The sequence below is a fragment of the Xiphias gladius genome, chromosome 19, assembly GCF_016859285.1.
Source record: "Xiphias gladius isolate SHS-SW01 ecotype Sanya breed wild chromosome 19, ASM1685928v1, whole genome shotgun sequence".
Classification (NCBI taxonomy): Eukaryota; Metazoa; Chordata; class Actinopteri; order Istiophoriformes; family Xiphiidae; genus Xiphias; species Xiphias gladius.
The window spans coordinates 28,835,512-28,857,339 of record NC_053418.1 but is presented as its reverse complement, the minus strand read 5'-3'; positions in this window follow the sequence as shown (position 1 = coordinate 28,857,339).

The following is a 21,828-nucleotide window of genomic DNA, read 5'->3' as shown; positions in this document are numbered from 1 at the left end:
TGTGTGTGTGTGTGTGTGTGTGTGTGTGTGTGTGTGTGTGTGTGTGTGTGTGTGTGTGAGAGAGAGGCAGAAAGTAAGAGATAGACTGAAAGAACATGTTTGTGTGTTTTGGCTTGATATCTGTGTCTGTCATAATGACAATTAAGTTCAGATGGTTAGGTCATTATTATATCAAGTAGTAATCATTGACAGAAAAGTCCACTTGTATTAAGAATTCAATCTATTTTTGTATTTAGTCAAATATCTTTCTTATTCTTTGTGTACTTGAAAGCATCATGTCCAAACTGTCAACTTTTCAGGAATGAAGAGCAGCAATGTTTCTGGCTTTCTGACTGCAATCTTAAATTAATTCTGTTGGCTTTGAAGGCAAAATTTCATTGTAGGTATCATTGTTCATTCTAAAAACCAGTTGTCCTTTATTTACTCTTAATACCCCTAAGCTTTTCAATATATGCACATGGTCTTTGGTTCACACAAGAGAGTTTCTTCTTTTGTTCTAAGACATAAAGTTCACTGTTATACAGTGAATTTGTAAGATAATATTTTAGCTTTCCAGTTAGAAATCATAAGCATATTTTAGTAATTTAACCAATGCTAATACAAAACTCCAATTAGATTCACTCATTCTGGATGTATCAGATTAGCCTCAAGGATTATAAGAATAGATAGTCGTCGAGACACAATGGGAAGAAAAGCTACAACCCTGTCTCCTGAAAATAATTTTCATATACAGTATTTACATTTAGTATTTGCAAAATGTTTATACTGAACGTACCTGTAAAACCTTCCTAGTAAATCTGTCTCATTTTTTTCTCATGACATCTAAAATAGATTATTATGCTTTTAATGGTTATTTTTCAGTCAAAACACTTGGTTAAGGTTGGGCAAAGATCATGGTCTTGGTTCAAGTTGAAGTGCAAAACTTAATGTGTTGAGTTTTTCAGTTTTTAACAAAAACCACCACATTGACACAATTGTAGATCAGAGCAATGAGGACCCAAAAGCAGACACAAGACAGGCTGATGCAGCGAAGTACTTTAATTACGAAAAACAGGAGCCTAACCCAGCTGACACTGGGCGAGAGGCGGGGTACACCCTGGACAGGTCGCCAGTCTATCACAGGGTTGACATATACATGTTCACATTCACATCTACGGTGTAGGTGCATGTACCCATCCTCATATCGAAAATCATTCCCACCCCAAAAAAAATAATCATAATATAAAGACATGTGCATCTTCCCAATATCTACACACACAAATCTGTCTAAATACATATAGACATGCACACACAAGTCTACCTATATTAGTCTCCACATGTACACGAACAGTCCTGGTTGAAATTATTGGCACACTTAAATTTTAAATACAGAATTTATAATATCTTCAGATTATAAATGTAAATTAACCAATTCTGTTTAATCAAAATATTTTAATAAAAAGCCCAAGGTTACTGAACAACAACAACAACAACAACAAAAAATGCTTTCAAAAAGTGAAATAGAAATACAGACATAAAATGTACATTTTACAAAATTACTGTCACACTTTTGATGAATTTAAATTAGTTCCTCAGAAAAAAAAACAAAAAAACAAATCAGACTCACATGTGGTTAATTATCAGTGTTCACATGACGTGAATTAACCAATGAAATATGTTTTTACTGTATAAAAAAGGGGCTGATTTTTTCCAGTTTCTTTTTCACAATTGCGAAGACAAGACAAGACAGTCTGAGAGCATCAGAAATGCAATTATCAAAAAAACATAACAATTCCAAAGGCTTCGTAATGTTATCAAGGAGTTTTTGTTATCATAAAACTGTTAAAACGCTGCGTCGAGCAATCTGGAGTGGTGGTTTTAGCCTGCACTATAAACCACACACTAAACCAAGTAGGGCTCCATGGGCTAAGGCCAACGAGGACACCACTATTGAAAGAAAGGCACAAAAGACAAGACTAAACCTTCATAGATAAGCCACAGTCTTTCTGGGAAAATGTTCTAATGACAGATGAGCCCAAAGTAGAGCTCTTTGGGAATTCAGTGCTTCAGTTTGTTTATAGGCGGCGAAATGAAGCCCATAAAAAAGAAAAAAACCTACCTACAGTAAAACAGCGTCTATCATAAAGTGGGGCAGCTTTTCTACCACTGGTACTGGAGACATTGAATGTATAAAAGAAATTATGAAATCAGAGGATTACAAAGGCATTTTAGAGCAGAAAGTGTTACCTAGTGTCAAAAACTAGATTTGAGACGAAGGTCTCGGGTCTTTCTGCAGGACAATAACCCCATGCATGCAGCACAAAAGAATGGTCGTAAAGGAAAAAATGAACTGTTTTAAACAGCAATGAGTCCTGACCTAAATCCCATTGCAAACCTTTGGAGAAAGCTGAAATCTGCCATTGCAAAAAGGACTCCTGCAAACTTAAAAGAAGTTGAGTGCATAGCAATCAAAGAGTGGCAGAAACTACCAGCAGACAGGTGAAGGAGGTTTTAGATGGTTAGAAGAAACTTTTAGAGGCTGCCAGTGTTGCCAAAGGTTCTGCAACCGAATATTAGTGAAGGGTGCCAATAATCGTGACTAGAGGACATTTTGCGTTTGTATTATTTCACAATTATGCAAGTTTTTTTTTTTTAATTACTTTTATTTTGTCCAGTAACCTAACATTCTATTAAAATATTTTGATTACACAAAATTGTTTAATTTGAATTAATTTCTGAAGATATTCTAAATTCTTGACTTAAAATTCAGGGGTGCCAATAATGTCAACCAGGACTGTACACATGGAAATCAAAGCAGTGCTCCAGCAATTTAGTATTCTTCCACGAAGTTGGAGTTCCTGGTTGTAACCAATTTTAAAAAAAAGAAAGGTTTAAATTGAAGCAGCAGACTAAGATGTCCTGAGTTTTAGTCCCTAGTATAAGTGAATCACCAAAAACACTTGATCCTACTTTATAATGCACCACTCCAACCTTGTCTCCTTAAATTTATGTTTCTGTACAACTACACTGCAAATGCATTTTGAATAAAATGTAATTGGGACTGGATTACTTTTTCTAGTAAATAAATAATATAAAATTTATTAGAATTTATGTACTGGCAAGTCACAAATATGTTGATACTGAACGTATCAGTAAAATGTTCACAGACAATGTATTTGTTTTCCATCAAAATATTCAATCTTGTGGTACCATATACACTTGTTGTGACTACAGTTTTACATTACACCTTTTTATGGTTACGTTTAGACTCTTAAAGCACTTGTTTAAGGTCAGGGAAAGATCTTGTGCAGGTTTAATACAGAAAAAGTTCACAGTGACTTCAAACACAACGTGTTTATTTACATACAAAAAATATCCTCTTTTCCTAACCTTAACCAAAGTGCTTTTGTTGCCAAAACTACAGACAGGACTCTGGATGCAATCTCCGATTTCTGGTTTGACAGTTGTGCAAATTTTTACACCTGCCATCCACCCCAACCACCTCCACATGAATCCACTGCCATTAATAAATGTGGTTCTTTAATTCAAAAAATATGTTGCCTATGAACAAAACCCAGCCAGAGATTACTTTTCCTGCAAAATATATTTGCGGTTGCAGTTTAATTGTATAGAAATGTAATTTCTGTGAGACAGGGTTGACCAATCCTACCCCTGTATGCAACTTGAGAGCATCTTAAATTAGATCCTCCCTGCCTCGTAAATGCCCACATCTTTTAAAATCCACACCCCCAGTTTGTAACATAGGCTTTTTTTTTGTAAGTGTAATTTACAGTCTAACTCACAGAGATAATCCTGATGATATTATCATGTCTAAATTGGTGGAATAAGTGCTGATTTATAGATTTACAGTGTCTGAGGGAAAAAAGAACCATTTTGCATGTGCACATGAATGCACAGAATATGTAGGTTTTGTAGTTTTTTAAATGATAGACAGCACTTGACGTACTCAAAGTCAAACATAGAGGGAATACCCAAAACAAAAACACAGCAGATATTCACAGAACACTTAAAAGATTTCTAAAAATTAATTTGCCTTCAATTAAAGCCATCTCCCAGTGCTTTACTTCATCCAGAATAGCATCCCATCCACTTTCTATGATCCTAGAGTGTATTTTCCATTAGATGATACACACATTAATTTGTCAAACTGGGATCACAGTATTTCCCTGATGTGAGTTGAAAACAAAAAAAGTAACTTTTACCGTTTCATAAAAATCTGTTTCTTCAGGTTGTGTTTCGTGATGTTGAACTTGTCAACATCATAAGACACAACAGCATGTCACCACTGGTCAAACACTTACACTACTTGGACCCAACATGAAGCAAATGTGATTAACAAATATAAAACTCTCTTGTTTTTTATTAGAGCAGCAGCAGAAACACCTTTCTCTATGAAAATATCTACTGATTACTTGAGAAGAATCATAAGGAACCATAATTTAACAAGCAGACAGAGAGCTTCAGACTTGGAGCAAGTACCCTCTGTGATGCTTGTGTTTAATGGCCCCTGAGAGTACATTGCCCCCTGCTTCTGTGAGAGGAGTTCTCCTGAGTCAAGTGACTTTGATGGGCTGCTCCTGGAGCCCGAGGCTTCACTGGCATGGGAATGAAAGGCAGAGACCCTTGTGAGGTGAGGAGAAGATTTGTGTGCAGCCTATTGTTCCCATTTTCTCTTCCGGTGCACCGAAAAACCTTGAGCCTCCCAATGTGCAGCACACAGAACAATCCAGTTCTCCCAGTGTGTTGGGGACAATGTTCTGCAGTCCCCTCCAATCTGTTGATGTTGTCTGCCTGATGTTTTAATCCCTCCTGAGAAAATGGGATACACCTTCATTCCCAACAGGCACACATGTTTGGAAAATAAAGTGGGCTGGAGCACACTAGGAGTTGATCAGTCTGTCACTGTTGTCAGGATTTTGCCCCAAAAGTCTAAAAAGTCCTTCCAAGATGCCTAATTTAAAAGGAATCAAAAATGCTATTCAAAGAACTTAATATGCTGTTTGACAAAATGGGAAAGCTTTTGAATTAAGGATGAAGCAGTATTGGCTACAGTGGTTTTAGTCAGGGTCTTTGAGTGTCTAAACTGAGTCAAAGGTGTTAATTTGGCATTTTTGTTACAGAAAGGATAAATAATTGATGTGGTATGACCAAAGAATCAACCATGAGTTAAACTTTCACTAAATTGAGACTGCTGAAAATTGACACTGAGAATCCTTTTGTTTGTTTTCCTTTGGTGTAACACAAAAGATTGATCATATGAATTGAAATGCGTCTTTATCTGTGTGTCAATTTTTTTCTTGAGCAAACAGAGAATGTGCTGCAGAACTCTCACTCAGTAAACATGTGCATCATTATCCATTCATTGGGATGTATTATTTGTTTACTGTGCCCCCATTTCCAGAGACCCCAAAAGCAGGCCACTGGAGTGGGAAGCTCTGAACAAAGGCCTTTCTTCCCCACCCGGCTGGGCCTCAGAAATGCTCACCACTCAGCCGGTACAGAGCCTTTCACCGGGCTTTTGGCCGCCCATGAGTGACAGATGAATCACCAAGAACCTTTCCCAAGTACAGGAGCTGGTGTGACTGCACTGTAAAAATATTTCTTCAAAACTCATATATATTGATTGCTGAGAAGACTTTTAGAAAACTAAGAAAGTGATGTATTCAGTGATGTGTTTGAGATATATAGAGAAATTTATTGCTGTCATCTCAATAGGAAGGATGCACTGGAGACACAAGGTGATCTTTGATTTGGATTTCCAGAAGTATGAAAGCTGACTGAGATTTTGACAGTCCTTGCAGTTACAGTATGTCAATGTAGTGGAACTCACTTTAAATACTACATAGCAATACATTTATCAGGGTTTCCCTCAAACTACACTCTAGCTTCACAGGACATTAACCCATCAAAACACTTGTGTGGTAAAGCATCAAAGCCACTATGTGTATTTGAAAATTTCCCACTTGGTTGACCCACAGTATGGTGGCCCCGAAGGACAAAGCACAAACATGAATGTAAGTACAAATATTAAAGGAAACGCGCTACAAATCCAGAAATGCAACAAATACCAAAACACACAAACAGGGAAAACACGTGCAGCAACAATTTCTAATTTCAACGGTCAGTGGTAAATTACCAAAGGGCTTGCAGACATAAAATGGTCTCCTTGGGATACATTGACGTACATTGACATTCACTAATACCACAAAAGTTATTAAGTTCAAACTTTCTGCATAATCACTCAAAGAGTTCAACTGCATGTGCATGTAATGAGAGCTGTATAACTCATACTCGTATCTGTATTTCATTGCTGTTTATTTTTGATTGGCCAAATCAAGCCCAACACTCCCCTAGCTAGCGTCCCGGACAACTTCTGGCCTAGCCATTCTTGTTGCAAGAGGGTAACTCTTTGTATGTGTTTTGTATTTATTGCATCTCTAGAATCGGAGCCCGTTTCCCTTAATGTTTGTGCTTTCACTCTTGTATGTGCTTTGTCCATAGGGGCCACTGTGTCCTAATGGTAGTATCAAAAAGACAGAATGGAAATGCAAACAAAATGAGACCAATAAATCTATCTGAACACAGTCAAGTGATTAGGAACCATATGTTTTAAAGTGTGAAGTGTCAACTCCCCCATCAACACTCACTAATGCACCCGTTGTAGAATTCAATCACAAAACAGCTCACTCTTATGTTGGATAGTATTGGCTGGCAAAACCAGGAAGATTGCATCACAGTTGCATGGGCCTGTCACCTGGTCCAGCATTCTGCTAAATTGGTTGCTCGCCACGCATTAAGAGAGGGCTCTCTTTCTTTGCTATGCAATTATACTGAATGCCAGGCCTTGTCATTGCCCAGTTTTGTGACGATAAAGAGTAAATTAATGTTTAAATGTTATTTTTAATTATAATTTAAATAACTTTATATTAAATTATTGAAAAATCTTTTTTTATTTTTGTCAGATATATTTTAGTGACAGGGGAATGATATGGTTTCTTTATTTTCTGGCAGAAAAATTCACATATACAGTGGAAATGACTGCATTGTCATTGTAAGACCATTCTGTACTGCACCACTGTGTTTTTCCATGAGTTGACCCCATACACCAATATTAGTATTTTGGCGCATCCCACTGTATGCTACATAAGCGTCACATAAGGAGTATCATTGGAATTTTGTCTACACTACTTACATCAAGCATTGTGCTACTTTTATTTTGTTTATTTCTTCCTTCTCCACAAACAACAGAGCCCAGTGAAAAACAATGTTGGTCAACCTTCCCTCTACTCCAACCATCAGGGCAAAATTTACCCCTGACCAACACTTTGATCCAAGAGAAGGAGCCTGTATTTCCATAAAATCTGCTGCAGTTTTTATGGTTTAAGGTCTTGACCTTTTCTCTAGTGCCACCTTCAAACAAAACCTCTCTTTATGCACAAGAGACATCAAGTCAAGTTAGATTGAAATTTGAAATTTTCTCAGCACTTCCATGCTCCAAAAGGGAAAAAAAAACTGTGCCCCTTAACCTTTCCTCTAACACTACATTCAGGACAAACTTGAAATAAAAATACTGTTAATTGTAAATTATGCCCAGTACAGTCCAGTATCTGATTGTGGTGTGCAATGCACTGCAGCCTCTAGTTGCCATAGCAGAGCTTTAAACTTTTAACCCTGTTGGAAACAAGACTCTGCCTCTTGGAAAGAGGAATCATTGAAACATAACAGCTAAGAAACCCCACCTTCATCTTTGCATCCACTACTATATTATGAGATGGAGAACGGTTGCTTACCTAAGCAAAAATATAGTAGAAGATGAGTAAATATGACCAAAGCAAAGTTTTACAGTGTATGGACGAGTGCTGTTGTATGGAGGGCCAGGCCCAGCTGCATTGCTGGGAGGTCTGTCTATTGTCTGGGCCACATAAAGGCAGGACGAGCCGGGAACAAGGCTTTACAACTCAGCCCAACAAGCTGCAGCAGAGCACACACACTCACTGGCCATGTCATTGATGCATCAAGAGACATGGTGTGATGCTCTTCACGTAAATGAGACAAAGACACACACACACACACACACACACACACACACACACACACACACACACACACACACACACACACACACACACAATCTCCACATTTTCAATCAAAACAAGCAAAAACATTAACTCCAATACACTCTCTCAAAGGTGTACACAATATCATTAATACTATGTGCAACTTTGACCATTAATAATGTTGCATATTGAACTCATTTTTTTCTTTCACTGTCTTCAAACAATGGTGATACATCACTTTACTTCTTCAAGTACGCTTTCACAATAGCTGTATTGACCAATGTGTAGGCGGAGGAAGGCTCTGACACAGGTTCATATTCATCAGGTGGGGTTCTTGTTGATTTCTGAGTAAAGGGGAGAACTGTCAATCATCTATTGAACAGTCTTGTTGTAATGATGCCTGTCCCACACAAATTGCTATTGAGCCCTGGCGGAACACAATGGATGGAACAAAACCTTTGGTTTTGCAATATGCTGTCCCTCTATGGGTTGAGAAAGTGTGTCTCAGATCTAATAAAACCCAACATGCATAAACTCAGATATATCCCTTTCAGCCTTTTCCATTCAGAAAAGGGGTTGCCAAAAGACTAAGAAAAGGGATCTCAAAAAAAGAAAAGTGGAATGCTACTGAGACCCAGCAGGGGTTGAAAGTAAATGTTTTTTCAACTTGTAACAACAAACTGGTTATTTGTGCTCTTGCATTGCTTAATTTGTGTACCAAGCCACATAGAAATTACGTTTATATACAACTATTTTGCAACAGCCTATATGTTTTGAAGGAAACGTAATTGCAACCAAAATGAGATTTCTTCTAATAATTCTACTAGCAAGTATTGTCTGTGTGTCCAAGGCCTGATATATCTTACTCCTCAGTGCCACCGAGCTCCATTGACTCAGTCCTACATACACTGTCTTGCTGCCCCAAATACTCACCAGAGCACCAAATGTAGATTAATTGTGCAGACACACAAGGACGCGCGTACACACACACTCATGCAGTAAGAGTCATCCTGCCGTCTGTTTCGTGCTATTCCACTGATCAACAGATTTTTAGCAAAAGTGATCAAAGAGACATAGTAATCTACCAAAAAATGCAGTGCAGAAGAAGACTGCTAGCAAGAAAACCTGAATGTAGGCAAATCATGATTTACAATATCTTTAACGTTCAGTTGGACTCAAGGATGAACTGCTTGAATTTTACCAGTCAAATGTCACAATCACTTTGATCTCACGTTCATCCCATTCTTGTGAGCACAATATATCGGGAATGCCTGGAGGGAATTTTATTACATCTGGCATGAATGTTCCCTTGGACTCAAGGATGAACTGATTAGAATTTTGTGGTTAAAGGTCAAAGGTCACTGTGACCTAGTGTTTTTGGCCATAACTCAAGAATTCATTAGCTAATTATGGTAAAATACACTTAATACCTTTTAGTAAATTCCACTAAAGTCTCACTACATATATTGTATGAGTTTGGACAGATATGGATGTAAACTTCAACTTCACTGGTTGACAGAGGCATACAACGCGAGGCGGTAATTCTAGTTTTTTTTTTTTTTTTAATTTTCCGACCAGCAGAGATGAGGCTGTTTTTTATAAAAACTTTTTCCTAGGTGTTTTATCTCAGTTACATATAAAACGCTAAAAACCTAATATTTGGAGATGGATGACAAACTGTATACCTAACAACAGTGATATGGAGCTGGCTGCAGATTATATAGCTGTGTTTCCCTATCTTTACAACTTAGAATTTTCAACCTTTTACTAAAAAACTAAAAAAATCCTCTATGCTGATGTCACTCATCCTTTATGCTTTTTTCTCTTTTGTCATTTTATTGTTTCTGCATTCACAAAGCTCAGGTGATGCATGCAGCGTGTATACAGTGCCCTGCTTTCTGACCTGAATGCACACACAATGGATCAGCCTGCTGCTAATAGCGTGAGCCTGCGCTTGTGGCCTTTAAAGTATGCAGAGAATAAAGTTCAGGTGTCAGTAGTTCAACTGATTTATAATGGTGAACAGGCTGTAATTTAGTGCTGATGTCAAGGGACCCCTCACCACTCATTTGGGGAATCAAGTAGTTTGTATCCAAACAAAGACAAATGGGCCAATGTTTGGTTGTAACCTTTCTCATGTGAATGTTCCCTCTAATCATATGCCACTGCTCCTTGGCTCTATGAGTTGACTTTATTTATAGCCATGCTCCTCCTGTCCATGTATTTGTGCATGTTTTGCAAGCTTTTGTAACTGTATTATGTAGAAGGAAAACACAGCTGTTTGTTTTTAATTTCTTTTTTTGCATTCTCTGTGCACAGTGTATGCTCACCCTTATATACCCTTCTGTCGAATGGATTGATTTTCATAGTTAGGGCTGCACAAGATTTTTATATAATAAACAGCCAAGGGAAGAAACTCAGCTGCATTAATTGAGACGCTGTGCATTCCAGGAGTAACATATCAAAACATCAGAGCAAGTCTAAATTGTCTGGAGTGAGCACTCCTTCCAGAAAAAGCTGGACTCAACTTCCTATCTTGTCCCCTCAGTAGCACTTTAGCAGTTTACAAATGTCACCTTGAAGGATTTGAAAGTTTTGAAAATTACCACAAGATTATTCAAACTGTAACCTCTTGCTTCTATGTGGTGCAAAGTTGACTACAGTGCAGGCATTTTTCTTTGTCATACGGCATACTAGACAGAATGTAATGTACAAAATGTGCTTTTATGCTATATTTATATCAAAATTAACTACTTGTATACAAAAGCTACACTTTTAGTATGTATTCTCAGATGAATAAGAGTTTTCACTCTTCAATGTTTAAATGTTTTACCATGTGACATAAATAATCCGCTATCAACCTCTACAGTGCAGGCCCAATATTAGATGAGCTACCTATCAATAGGCAGTTTACATTTTGCTATATTCTTGCTTTTATCACATTTAAAAAAAAATTTCAGGCCACATCAATCTATAAATCAAACATATATGATTTTTTTTAAATATGCTGGTTGAAGCCTTGGATTTACAATGGAATTTAGTTCATCAAAATTCTCCCCTCTAAACAGAATATATACAGTTTTACCTGCTCATCTGGACTGGTTAAACTTGATGAATACTGGTGTACTGTAAACAACACTTACAGATTTTTCACACTTAAAGTCTTCCAGCTGCTCAAAGGGCATAATTACTTTTCAATAATATTTAAATTATCTGAGAATGTTATGGTATTATTGTGTGGAGCAAAATATGCATAACGAAAGTGCACTGCCGCTGGCCTTGTCTACATACTACATATACAGATAAGGATGCACTTAACCTCATGGCTGAGTCCTTGGAGTTTGAATTCAGTCTTTTGGAAAATTTACAAAGGTTAAAATTAAGCTGAATGCCATCAAAAGGTCAGAAATTTTGACATTGATTATTTATTAAAACAAAATTCCTAGTTGTGCGCTAGTATTAAATTGACAGGCTGCTTAACTGTGGTTCTCAAAGTAGGGTTCAGGGGCCTTCAGTAGCCATTGCTAGTTTCCTAGGGGTCCTTCAGCAGTGATCAGATCAAAACTGAGGATCGGTTGAAGACTTTTCTAGGCTTTACTCTCATGACTATTATCTCCTTGTATGCTGTCACTGATCAATTTTAGATTAATTTAGATCCATTCATGTACCTGGATCCCCATTCGGGTTGTGAAGATGCACTGTATTGAATCAATTTAAAACTTTTGACTTGGACATTATACAGCAGGTTTTTAAGGAGTGACTCAGTTCATCTAAAAAGTGTTTCTGCCATTGGAAAGATAAATGTCTCATCTTTCACTGGAGGTAACTTGCATACTTTTCAGATAAAACATTTTGGTTTTTTTAAATTTTATTTTGTAGAAAGATAATTACATTTCCAATTTATTGTCCCAATTACACAATTTGCATTTGTTTTGTGTATTTTATGGAATTTAGTTTAAGAATGCATGTACAAATACATACAGTACAGTGGTCATTTTAAGGTTGGGTAAGCTATGATCCCTGCTCAGTTAGTGGGCAGACAGGTTCAAAAAATTCTAGTAATAATAAAAACATTATACATATATTTACAGAAGATTTTGATAAATGTATTGTTTTCTTAAAATGTCCAACAGGGTCATTCGAGCTCATGGGGATTTATTTTAATCATTATGTCCATCATTTCAATCAGTAACAGTGTTGCTAGATTTGTCATTTTTTAATTGACTGGGTGGGTATTTTTGGGCAGCTTATAATAATTTTGTCTAGTTTTTTTTTACCAAAAGACCAGGGGTAGAAGATTTCTCATTATTTGAATTTTGGTTTTAGGTTTGTTTACCAATTTTAGGAACAAATGCTTAATTTTTCTTCTTGTATCTGTATTCCATCACACAATTTAAAGGGAGGCTTGAGGGGTGGAATTCTTTCCCAACAGTTCCTAGCAGAATTTTGACAAAATTGCAATGACCTAACGAAGCATCAGCATGTTTTGTAGAAAAATAAATTTCCACAAAATAAAAAACAAAATCAATTAATGTGTTTATCGACCAAAGAAAAAACACCCCAATCCTGAATGGAAAATATAAAGTGGGCTACTTTTTAGGGGGTTTGAGGCTCTGATAAGGCCATTTAGTGTGAGTCAAATCTGGCAAAGCTGATCAGTTAGAGTAACGCTGTACTCACTAAGTTAATTGGTAAGATCTGGGAATGTACTGTATCGCTAAAAAGAAATCTGACAAGAGAGTGCAAAAAACCCAAACAAACAGTCAAAGAGTCAGAAAATCAGGAAGATTGTAAACAACCCACCAGGTCAGACAAAACTTACTTAGAGTCACTGTCCTTTGTTGTTTCAGCTAATGCCTCAAAAATGTCATTGTTTGTCATACTTTACAAATCCACTTCCTGTTTCAACTTTGACCTTCCCTACTTACCATATCTGTGTACACATGGTTGTTCTGTGCAATGAGGGATTGTGAACCACTTTTCAGATGTGCTCACTTTCAGTTTGACCTCCAAATAAAATTGTTTTTATAATCTGAACAAAATGTAGAAATGTCATCATTCTCAGGGATTACAACAGTTAAGGAGGTGAATACAATGACAGCATCACAAATAAATATGATGGACAAAAATATATTTAAAAAAAAGTTGCAATAAGACAAAGTTATCCTTTAAAACATGCACTAATTTATTGGGGTAAAGATCTATTGAGCTACAAGATACCTCCCTTGTAAGGTAAACTTGAGATGACATTAAAACTACTGTATATTCTTCACATAAACAGGAATTTAAAACCAAAATGGTTTTACCCTGCACTATAGTTATCTGCCAAAACTTAACTCATGCACATTCTCATTGGCTGCCATGATAATTTTATCTGACATTGACAGGTCATGTGAGTAGGTGGGTATTTTATTTCCAGGATATGTTATATCTATGATATCTACAGCTTTTATAAAGAAAATTTTGGTTTCCGCTTTGTGTTGTTTGGGGCGGCAAATCCGTGATTGATTTTACACTGAATGTGTGGGTGGAACTATGTGAGAAAATGTGTTCTCTTTCTTTCTGCTATGCATGTCTGTGTGTATGTGTGTATGTATGTGTGTGCATGTGTGTGAGTTCAATGCTAGCTCCTTGCACAGCCGGGTGGCGGGGATGATGGGACCCACGCATGCTGGAACTCCTCAATTATTTTGGTTATGCTTGCTCTACAAAGACTTCATCACACAGTGTTTCGGGGAAGTTTTCACATTGCTAGGTGAATCAAAATGCCAGTGACACCCATCCCTGGCCCGGATGTCATCTCTGGATAAACAGGGTGTCAGTCTGGCTGTGCTCCTGCTGCCTGCAGACAGCCTCTGTCAGCGTCAGACCAGGAAATGCCACCTCTCTGCTGACAGCTGCCTATGCTGCACTCACACCCATCGGGAGAGCCCGGCAACTCCCGACCAAGCTCCATGCACCACCATGCTAAGTGCAGATCCCCAGACCTGCCCTGACAGCACTTCACTGTAAATCCAAATAGAGCAGGAGCCCGGTATGTCCCGGGGAAACTTTTACATTCTGCTCCATTCAGAGAGGATTTGTCAGCTGGGAAAGAGGATAATGAAGCAGTGTTTCTTCTCTGGTTGTTCAAGGCAGTCCTTTCCTGTAGACATGGTAATGGCTGGATTGGATTAAATGAGCTCTTCTCCTTTTCTGTCAAGGTGAAGACGGTTGAGATCTGTGGAAATGCTTGGATTTTGTTTTAAGCTGCAAGGGTATTAAATGAATATGTTTAAGGTGCAAAATGAAAAAAGCGAGGTGTCTGACTGAAGACACTGGCTATAGATAGTTTTAGTCATAGCCAATCCCACTGCAAAGGTAAATCCTAAGAGGACCTGATAATAGCAAAGTCTGGTGACTGTGCACACATGCCATTAATGTAAATAAAATACCTCAAATGTTGTGATATTTGTTAAGTACTGGCCCTCAATTACTTTTAAAATTAATACTGCTATCAAAAGAGACCATTTAAAGCTGACAGATGTTTGTTAGTATGTATTAATAGCAATGAGTGCCAGATCAAGAAAACAATTTTGGGTGGCACTTAAAGGAAAATTCTGATTTCTTATACCTAGGGATGCAGTGCCAGAAACTTGATAGTCGGTACCAATACAATTGAAATTCCACATTTTTCAATTGTAAATTTGATACCACAGCAAAAGGTAGAAAACAGCAGAGGTTGCTGCACACACAGTGCGCTAGCACACAAACACGACACACACGCACAAATACACACACAGACACAGGGATGGGAATTAATAATATTTTATTCATTTTTTTAATCCTGATCAATTTTTTGTGCGGAAAAAAGTAGTGTGTTATCTCTGAGTCTGAACAAAGGCTGTATCCGAAGAGCTAGCTTTAGCAACAGTCTGTCTGTCATCATCTAAAATGGATGAAATTAGATAATATTTGTACAGCATTCATTTTCATTTAGGTTTTCATAGTCAAAGAAAAAATCTGCTAAACCTGCCCGTGTGGCAGCAATGTTGTTATATGATAGGACATGCTGCTCAGTTGGGAAGCAGTGGCACCTGTGTGCAGAGTGTCAAATACATGGCATTCCTGAAATTTAAGCCAATGTTGCATAAAGAGATGTTTCAGCATATTGCTGGTGTTTACTTGAGATTACCATTTTACAGACACTATAGTTTTTCCAACAGAAAGTGTAACCAAGGTTATTTTCTGTTGCCACAATTTGCCAATGTTCCCTAAAAGCCTCACATTTAGGCTATCAGCAGACACTAGCGCTAGGTGACTGCGCACAGAGAAGCCTCAGGTTTGTGGCCAAAAATGAATTAGTTTGAAGATTCACCTAAGCTGAAACTGAGTGATTTTATCCACCTGGGTGGGCCGGGTAGAGCCTATGTATGGGAAATGTTGCGATACAACTAGCAACTTTTTCATCTTTCTTTGTGAAATGAAGCCACGTTTTGCACCGTGTCTTCCTCTCTGCCATGACTCCTTCTCGTTCAATTTGGAACTGGTTCTCAGCTGGAACCAGTTCTCGATTCCCATCCCTATGCACACACCCACAAACACATACTCACACAACCCTCCGTATAGTGAGTGTGCAAGCAGTTATTGAAATTGACTAACACGATGACGGACCGGTAGTGTGAAAAAAGTAATTTAAATGTCAGCAGTATATTTTGACAGACTGAACAGTAATGACATTAGCCTGCAAATATTATGAGCACGCATCTCATGTTATGAGCCATCATTATGTTAACCTTAACAAATACTGTAACCTGTCTCTGAGGATATGTCCTGAACACAACTTTGGTGTGTTTTGTTCAACAAGTCGCAGCAGACCTGTTGCTGCATCCACCTTTGCAGCCAGCATACATTATTCCATTCAATCAGTAAAGCTTTGTTAAACCTGTTCCAATTGTATTGCAAACACAGTGCTATAATGGTTTAGCAAAGATCACTAAATTAGATATTACCATGTACCTAACAGCAACAGCACATCTTAAAACTGACCAAAATTGATTGGAAAACACATTAACTAATATAGCGAAAAATAACCTGCTTATTCATGCAATAATCCAATCAGCCAATCATGTGGCAGCAGTGCTATACATAAATCCATGCACATACAGGTCAGGAGCTTCAGTTGATGTTCACATCAAACATCAGAATGGGAAAAAATGTGATCTCAGTGACTTTGACCGTGGCATGATTGTTGGTGCCACATGGGCTGGTTTTAGTATTTCTGAAACTGCTGATATCCTGGGATTTTCCCACACAACAGTCTCTAGAGTTTACTCAGAATGGTGCCAAAAACAAAAAACATCAAGTGAGCAGCAGTTCTGTGCACGGAAACGCCTTGTTGATGAGAGAGGTCAGAGGAGAATGGCCAGACTGGTTGCAGCTGACAGAAAGGCTACAGTAACTCAGATAACCACTCTTTACAACCATGGTGAGAAGAAAAGCATCTCAGAACGCACAGCGCGTCCAACCTTGACTTGGATGGGCTACAACAGGAGAAGGCTACGCTGGGTTCCAAACCTGTCAGCCAATTATAGTTTGGTGTTCCTAATAAAGTGCTTGGTGAGTGTATATTTTAAATGTACAACACAGTCACAATGAATTTTCATTTGTCAAAAAAATATCTACATGAAAAGTTAAAGTTAAAAGTTAGGTTCACAAAGGTGACAGTGCCTTTAACATGTAATTATAATTAATCAATTACAGACTGTTCAGTTTATGTGTAAGTTAGGAAGAGATACATTTGTCTTGGTAGGTTACTTTGGTATAACCTTCTAAGTGCTCTGTCATGTGTTCATATATGTCTTCCCATTGGAGGGTTGCTCTAACTAATTGGTCTTAATTGTTGGTAATACCCCCACGTCGTTTTCCTTTCGGTTTCCCCAGCGTGCAACTGAGAAGATGTCTTTTTTATTGATGTGACAGTGCTAAATTGAGAACCTTTGGCGGAGTGTCAAAGCCTAATTAATCACTCTAATTTCATCTCTCCATGCGTCCACAGCCATTGAGTGAATATGATCAGAGGAAGAGCTGTCTCTGCATTAGCTAATTAGCTGCTAGCCCTGAGATGGAGAGGCCCTCAGGGTGAGAGGCGAAGGGCTAAAGCCGGTGTAAATGGCCACATAATGACCAAAGGAAGGAGAATCGGAACCCAGCTAATTTTCATTATATGTTACATTCAAATTCTCCAGCCCCCTCTCACCCCCTCTGGTTTGTAAAGTAAGCGACTATATTGAACTGTAAATTAAGCATAAACCATGACCAAAATTTACCTAAACCTAAACCAAAATAAGTCACTCTAACCTTAACCCTAGCCAAGGGAGTGTAAAGAAGTTATTTGGGTGGAGAGGGGGGCTGACTCTTACATTTAATTCTATTCAAAAAGTACAACCATCTCCGCTCTAATGGCACATAACAGAGATGGTGAATATTCTAGCCACTCTCTATTTTTGAATAATGAGCTGTTATTTCAGTTCACTAATTAGTAGAACAAGTTGGCAATGTGTGATGCTAAATTTTAATATTATAGGTCAATAATAGGTTTATCTAACACATTTTACCTAACTGCAGTTCTGCTCTCTCTTATAATGCAATATAAAGTGAAGGTAGGAGTGAGCAGGTAGGTTAGAGGAAAAAAATGAAGTCCTCTTTAAAGAAATAACATTAGACAGACATGGCAACATCCCTCCACACTCTTGATTTTATATTTTGATTGTGGTAACCCTTCAATGCCTGTGGACATAGTCCCTTAGATTGTAAATAACTGGGTTGTGGATTGACAGCCAGGATCGGTTTCTCTTCCGCCAGTATTGACAGTGTTAATATGGTAAGTCCCAGCCCATTCTGTGGTTGGTGAGAGAGAAGTGACATTGATGAGCTTGGTTCCAAAAGATGAAATATTTTCAATTGAAATTGCGTAAAAAAATCTGTACACTGAGGGTGTTGTTGCACCCAGGACGTAGAGCACTGTCAATGTTGAACGGCATAGGATTTGCATAGAAAATAGATGCTGCCAAAAACAACTGCCTGTGGACATAGGCCCTTATAGTTTTGAGATTCCATATACTTAAGTTTGGTCATTTTGATATCAAGAATAATCCACACATTCAATGTTAACACCAGGATTTTGTTACTGTCAGAAAAAATACCGCTTTTAGCATACAAATGTATAACCCACAAGAAAATGTTATCTGTGTGGCGCTTCTACCCATATCATGCATGACTGGGGCCTTAGTTTGAACTGATCACATTAGTCTCTCTCCATGTTCAAAGAGTAAAAGCAGAGAGCAGCACAAACTCATACTCCTATTTTAGTAAGTCAATCATGACATAGCTAACTCTAACAAGTCAACCACTTGAACTGTATGTGAATGTAAATGGATGATATGTTAATTGGGATTGCTGTTAATTAGCCATTATTAATCACACAGGACAGCCGTTGTTAATCACACACACACAAACACACACACACACACACACACACACACACACACACACACACACACACACACACACACACACACACGCACACACACAGACACACACACACACACACACAGAGTTCAAAGAAGAAAATTCTGAGTATTTAGAAAGCTGCTCCAATGCTGAAATTTGGCAGTGTTCCTGCATATTAAACTTTACAGGGCCCAGTGTTTCTATATTGCCTGTCATGTGCTGTTTAGACTGGCCTCTCTCTATTAAAGCCTTCATCACACTACTTTATATGAGTGTGTGGGTACATCTGGCCAACGTATTTGGCATCCTCTGTGGATTCTGGCTCAGACACCTAACATGAGACCTAAAAGCCCTCAGCACCCAGCCTGCCTGGCACCCGCTCCTCTGGGAAAGCTGGGCTGGGAGAAAAGGACATGTATCAGGACAGGCTGGAGAGCTCTGTGTGTGTATCTGTCGGAGAGATGTTGACCCTTGCTCTAGTTACTGTTGGTTGCTTGTAATTTTGGTGATCCAGGAATTTAAGCCTCTTCTGCTATTCTGTAAGTAGCTGTAAGTGGTTGTGTGTCATTCTGCAGAAGTGTGCCAGCTAAATGCCTGAAATGCAAATGTGAATGTGGTTCATAGTGAATACAACAAATCCTGCAGAGCAGACTTAATTAAAATGGAGGGTCAATTTAATCCATAGTAATGTAGTAATTACTAATTGGTTAATAACTATGTATTTTAATGACACCTAGGTCCTAAACACTTATGGATAGTTTTGTTTTGCTTCAGGGCTCCATAATACTATTTTTGCATAAATTATGATCTCTGACTACAGATAATTTCCAAAGCATCATAATGTATTAGATTTCTGAATATTTATTTTATGATAAGCCATTGTGTCCATTAATTTGACTTCATTTTGCAAAGGTATGATATTAAGTCATACCTTCAGTCAGTTAAGGTATTACAGTGACCATCATGCTCTTTTTACTTTAGTCAAATTTACATCATTGACTCACTGTAATATTGTGCATTTTAATGCTTTTTAATTAAAATGCAAAATTGTGGCAAGTATTTTTAATAATGTAATTTGCCATAACTTGCAAGCAATTAACAGTAACATAGATTTTTTTCTTTAATTGTCAAAAAATCCCATGAAAAAACAAAAAACAACGTGTTACTCCATCTCCCAATACTTTGTGACTTCCCTACCCCGTCCGTGGCACAGCCACAGGTTCCTACTGAAGATGTACATTTTTAAAAACAAATCACAAATGTATAATTTCCCAAATACCAGTGTTCAAATGTCTTGTTCCATTCAACCAACACCCAAAAATGTACAAATATTTTTTTCTATCATATAGGAAAAAGAAAAGCATCATTTTTTTTTTTCTTTTAGAACTTGGAATTAGAGAATGCAGGACGTTTTTGTGTGGAAAAATTACTTAAATGATTATTCAACTATCAACTAAATCAATTCATTGTTAGTTTCTAATTTTTCATTGATTTTAATTGTACCAAGAAAAATATTATTCTATGTGAGACTTTTCATGTCTCATGATGTTGATTTTCATGATGTACAGAAATTAATGGAAACCAATGGATTCTTTGAAGTTAAAAAAAAAGATCCTCTAAAAAATCTAGGCAATGGTCGTCATGACAAAAATATGCAGGAATGCTGGTATGATCCTTTAAAATTCATGTCTTCTGCATTATTGCCACTCTGTCTCATACTAAACAGACTGACAGGTCGCAGACAGTTGTTTGAAACAGTAAACACAGACAGAGTTGGTTTTAAATACATCAAATTTTGTAAAGCAATTGAAACTTCCCCAAGTGCTTATGAAAACCTTTAATACACAGTTTATTGTCCTTAGATTAACATTTTCTGGGAAAATAAAAACATAAGCATCCATTAACACACAGTAAATTTTCAGTTATGAGTCTGTTGTGTTATTTCTCTGTGATGCTCTCCGATGCTTTTCCCTTCCCTGTAATTACTGCATCAAATTCACATCAAACATTAATGTGAGGCAGGTGGCCAAATATGTTTTTTTTCCAACAGTGAGAATTTATAGCCTGGAATATGTTTTATCCTTATATTGCACTGAGATGCAGTTTCAGCCAGCCTTGGCCAAAACATCCATATGTTTGTTTGACCTGATTGATTTCCTAGAATGATGGCTCCAAACATCCATACACACATACACACACACACAAACACACACACAGCTCATATTGATGTTTAATGAACATGCAGGCAGACCTGTAGAAATGTGGTCAATGTTCTGGACAACAGATGAGCAGATTTTGTCATTAGGAGTGCATTTTGTCCATAATCAGGTCCTCAATGTCCTCACACCAGTGCAGAGATAATTACTGTCTGTAAACTGTGAGGGACTTCTTTCTTTTTTATGTACACCCATTTCTAATTATGCACTGCAGGGGAAGTTAAAGACTGTTTTTCAGAATTTATGTTTTGCTTACAAAGTATAAAGCCTGCTGTTCTCCCAACATCTCCCTCCACCATCCACCCACCACCTCCTTGTAAAACTTCTGTGCTGGAACAGATTATAAACTGATATTTTTAAGTGGAAAATCTTCCTACCTTTATGATCAGCTCAAGTCCCCACTGCTGGAGCCATGAGAAATTGAACACATTTTGCTCCAGCAGAGTAAGGAAAAGCTGCTCATGAAAACAGATTTTTTATGATTATGCTTCCGGGAAGTTTGCCAACTACAATCACTCTCAGCTTTGGCACAGATGCTTTTTAAAGTGAAGTTGTTTTTTTTTACTTTTTTATTTTTTATTGCCACATTTGGTGAAAGCGGTCGAATGTAACGGTCCTTATAAAACGGGATAATCGAACATAATGTGCACAGACAGCAGGTTGCAGCACACACACACACACACTTCCTGTTGTGATGCCTGACATAGTAACTTCTCACTATATGGAATGAGCCTGATAATGAGTTATTCTCATGTTTTCAAAGTTTTAAAGTGTGACTTGCATGCAGAGGTTCGGTCAGGTCTGCAGGAAGACTTTTAACATTAACATCTAGAATCCAGTAGGTGTGTGTACAGTTATCCTCTTACACCGTCCTATATCTGGAGTTGATAGATTCTTTTTACACTATCAATCTGCATCTGTGCATTTCAGAGGTTAATAAGAATTACGAATTTAATGTACCTACTTGCCTAAACCCACTTTGTTTATTTTCAGATACCTAGTTATTTCCTACATTTCCTAGAATTCTCTACATCGAAGCAGGGATGGATTATTAGACGATGCCC